Genomic DNA, 5015 nt, shown 5'->3' with positions numbered 1-5015 from the left:
AGGAATATTTTCCAGTTTGGGCAAAGGAGCATGCTTTAGCAAAGCGGGGCTGAGAATTTTATTAAAAAAAAAATCCACAACATTTTAAAAACAAAATGGCAGCAGAAAGTGAGGGACAGGGAAGGGCAGATTTGTTGATACAATAGGGGCCTAGGAATAGCAGAGGTGGAAGCAAAACCATTGTTGTTTTAAGCATGTTGCTGGTTTAATGTTACAGCAGTCATTTTCACTATTCAGCTATAGGAGCAAACAGACAGTACAGTTGCATCAGTTCAGCTGACGTGTTCCCAAGTGAGAAGTCCTGCTCACTTACAACAGCTGAGTGTAACGTGCTTATATTTTAAGAGTAAATGGTGATTATGCATTAATCATAAGGAGGGTTTTATCTTTCTTCATCTGATTCTTTTTCCCCCTTTGGAATCGATGGATAAATAGATGGACAGAGAGAGAGAGACAGACAACCCCGAATTGTGGCCCTTGTTTTTAAAAAGTTAGAAATGATAGAGAGCTAAGAACATCAACACTATTGAAAAGGATGTTTAGTTCTTGACCAACTACTTGACTATTTCCTGAAAGATTATTTGATGATTTTTTCAAATGGTTATTACTGAAATCTGGGATTAAGTCACTGTGGGATACAAATCCAATTTCTCTGCCACCGATCCAGCCATGAAGTCATACAAAGGCTGCATGTTTTATGACCTTACTTGTGCTTTGCATTGCTTTAACTGCAATTTGAATAATTTTGTTGTTGTTCTTTGTTTCAGGTTGGATCCTTACCTGGCTGAGAGTAACAGTTAAAAAAAGCAGTTCTCCAGCCGAGCATCCATACCCAGATGGATAACAATTGAAAGAATGCAAGGGTGGGCTAGAGCACTGAGGTTAAACCCTGTTCAGTGGGCGGAGCATTCCTTTAGAGTCTGCACATGCCAGTGCCCCTAGCACCACTCTTGGGCACTGCATTCAGCACCAACTGTGCGGGGAGAATTCCTCTACTGAAGCTATGGTGCTTTCTTCAGCACCCTGTGGGACATTGCTGTCAGTAGTGATATAGCAAGGTGAGAGCTGTCCTCGTGTTTTCTGCAACACACTATCAGTGCTCTGGGGCACTGCTGTCTGCACTCACACTACTACTGTCTGTAGCAGGTCCCTTTGGTATCACAATGGGCATCAGAGTCAGGACCAGTGCTGTGGGGAGAGTGCCCCTTCCTGAGCTGCTCACCATGCTCACTGAGATATTTTTGGTGGTCCTCCTAGTTGGAAGCACAGCCAACTCTACTTAGCTTGTGAGATCTGAAAGACACGAAGGAGAGCACAGCTGAGATTTTCAGGGCTGCCTAAGGGATCTGGATTCCCCGGTCACATGAACATTCATGAGAATGGGATGCCCCTTTGTGGCTTGAAAATCTCAGCCTGGAAATACTGTTTTGGTTGCTGCCTTTTAAAACCAAGACCAGAGAAGAGCAGTTCATTGCTGCAAGATCTGATAAGAGGTAATTTTCTCATTGAAGCAGAACAAACCAGCAAACCTACAGCCACAGTAGCCACTATGGGATATGCAAAGGAGTCTAAGGGGGGTCGGATACCCAAATTAAATGCATGTTGAATGCCTGATTTCCTCAGGCTTCTCTGAAAAATCTCAGACTCTGTGTCGAATCACTTCAGTGGCTTTGCCTACCTCAGCCGGATATAAAAATGATTTTTGAGTATTCCATATAGAAATCTGGGGGGAAGTCAATGCACGTAGCTAGAGAGCTACAATAGGGCCTGACACCTTAAAATTAAGTTGCTTTTTAAGTGTGTGATGATTCCTTTGGAGCCCCAATATTAAAGTCACCATGACTGACTCTTTTGCTTAAGCATTTATCTTAAGCAAACCAGCTTGCTGTAGGATGTGGCTGCTATGGCACAACTGTCTGAATACCCCTACTGAATTCCAGTCAACAGGCTACAATGTAAAAAGAAATGTGACTGAACAAAAAAGGCAAAAGGTATAATAAATCCTGTAGGATTTTCATAGGGGCTGAGATTTTTCAAAGGATGCACAGGGGTTTAATACAGTGCCTAATTTCTCTAGGTCCCTTTGGAAAGTCCAAACAGGTAGCACAGTGTTCTTTTACAGTACATATGCAACTTCCTTTCCAAAGGCACACAATCACCAATATCAAACTTAAATACAGATCAAATAATATATACAGCACTACCATGGAAACAAAGCTTCAACCTGTGGTCTGTGTTCAGCATCCAGAGAGTCAAAAGCAAGATTTTTCAAAGTAGCCTAAGGGAATTAGGTCACTATCTCAAAGGCATGGATTATGGTGCCCCATTTCCCAGTTAAGTAGAAATACAAGCAGTGCATACTGTATCTTTGCACAGGGTTGATTTTCACCCTAGATCAGAGATATTCATAGACCATTAAGGAGACTAGGATGACCTGTTTAATTATTAATTGAAACTGAGTCTTCAAATAACTTGTGGAGACTTTGAAAGTCAAAGTCCAGATTTAGAAGGGGACAGGAATAGCCTATAAACTCTTGTTCCCTGTTCAAATCTCACCTGCAGTGGCCAAAGCATGGCAAAAGACGCTTTGTAACCAACGGGAAAAATCCCACTGGGTCTCAGCTGTAGTTGGGCAAAATTTGGTAATGGGGAAGAAATTGTTAGAAAGTTCAGAACTTTAAACAAAGAGTATCTTAAAATGTTGAGATTTAAAAAATGGGGGGAAAAATAACATTTTTCACTGTTTTTTGTTTTCTTTTTAAACAGCTTTAGTTACATTCTGATTTTCTCCCCGTCACAAAGTTAGCAGTGCTGTAGCAGGCTGTAACAAGTTGCTAGAGCTAAAGGCTAGTCTGACTCTTTTTCCATCACAAAGTTAGCAGCACTGTAACAGGTTGCTGAAGCTACAGCCCAGCTGCAGGCAGCAATGCTAAGTCCAGGCTGCTCAGGACAACTGGGCCAGCTGAGAGAGATATTTAGCAGCTACAGGAAGTTAAAAGGCTTCTGGGCAGGGGGAGTGGCTAAGCTAATGACTACAATGCTGGATCAGGGATTCTCAGGGTTTGGAAACAGTAGCACCATGGGGAAGGAGGACTAGCAAGGTAGAGGCACCTTCTCAGGGGCTGAAAAGGTCTGAGACCTGTAAGTTAGCCCTTTATGGGCGGTGTTTGTGGACTGAGTGATGTAGGAGGATGCCTGTGGGGCAGATGTGCCTTGGGAATAAAGGACTGCATTTTGATTAAAGGCTTTCTGAGCTAAGCAGTAATCCCAAACCCACTACAAGCACCAAATAGGCATGACTCGTAACCTCCCCCTGGAAGACCAAGCAGCATAGCAAAGGATGGAATGGGCCATAGAGACTGAACTTCTCTTCCCCTCTATTTCATTCTTCCTTTTCCAGACTGAGCTGTGGTAAGGGAGGGTAAGGGAACTTGCATAGTTCCTATCTTTGCTGTGCATATCTTGTGGTTAAGGGAGGAATTCATTCTCTAGAGCAGAGGTTCTCCAACTGTGGTCTGCGAGCTCCATTCAGGTGGTCCACAGAAAGGTGACCTAAGGCTAAAGCTGACAAACATTACACCTGACTTCCCAGAACTTTGCTGAAAAAAACAACAGGCCTATCCACTGCATTAGAAAGGTAAGACTACTGATATTACAATATGAGTTGTTATGCTTTGATTTGTTGAACAAAAAAGTTTATTAAATGGTCTGCTGAGGCCTCAGGAATTTTCAAGTGGTCTGCCCCAAAAAAAAAAAAAAAAGTTTGAGAACCACTGCTCTAGAGTCCTCAATCTAGCACCTATCACAGATAATAAATGAGCACTAGGGAACATCATGGTGAGGAATGGAGAATAAACAGCTGTACAGTGAATTGGCTAGTGGAAGTTGAGGGAATTGGCAAGGGGGGTTTACTGTCCAATTGGCACCAGGAGGTAGGAAAACATGGGGTGGCGAAGGAGAGAAAGACACTGCTAAGTGAATAACGCAGCTATGTATTTGTCTTTCTATCTAGTTACCTACTTTGCCATTTGTATCCATCCACAAATCTTCCAACTCATTCACTACCTGTCTTTTTACATGTTTACTCAATCCCAAGATGCTGGTCTGAAGATAAGCAGAACCCTGACAACATTGAACTGTCGGTAAGCAGTAAATTGTGTGAGGCCTGAAGGACAAAACTGAACCAATAAGGACCACAGGGCACAAAGATATCCCATGTTCCTGGCTGCTTTGGGCCAGCACCTGAGTTCCTCTGGTTCCTATTTATGTTCCTTCTTGCATATTGCTACCTCAAAGTCATTCCTTCCTGAACTCAACAGTTCCAGGCAGGGCTAATACAACGTGCCTCCCAGACATAGGGTACATTGCCACACCACTGCTCATGGCAATGCTCAGTGCTCATGGCAATGCACTGTTCTGCCGTGCCTTGCTTTGCATTGCTCTGTACTCCTATTAGCTTGCTTTGTACTGCCTGGCATTTGACATGTTCTGCATTAGATTGCTTTGCATTATATTAAGTTCCCTGCGAATACGCTGCATTGAACATCTTTGCAGGAGATGACACTATCCTCCAGTGCTGTTCTGCAGCCCTCCTGTTCATGCTCCTCTTAGATTGAATGAATCATTCTATGCAAAATGCAACATCTTCATGGGACAGCCTGAGTGTAAACCCTGCAACCAGGATATAAAAAGCTTGGTGGTTGGAGCACGCTTTGAGTCAGTGTTGGGTTCACATTCTAGATGAGTGCCCCAACCCCTAGATAAAGTAGCATTTTTGTGTGTCTAGCAGCTGCATGAATCTGGTGGGTTTCCCCCACACCCAGCAAAATCTAGTTGGCAAGGGAAACCTGTATTTGTAAATTACTGCAGAACAACTGAAGCCACATTTTCAACTGATAGTTTCACCCAGCATTAATGTCTAAAGCACAGTGCTATATTTCTCATCACTGCTTTACATTGCTTATAACATTGCACAAACCTGTATTTCTGCCTTGATTTCCCTTGTGTTTTGCATT

Source organism: Alligator sinensis, unplaced genomic scaffold (assembly GCF_000455745.1).
Source record: "Alligator sinensis unplaced genomic scaffold, ASM45574v1 scaffold79_1, whole genome shotgun sequence".
Lineage (NCBI taxonomy): Eukaryota > Metazoa > Chordata > Crocodylia > Alligatoridae > Alligator > Alligator sinensis.
Note: the sequence above shows the minus strand (reverse complement) of the source record.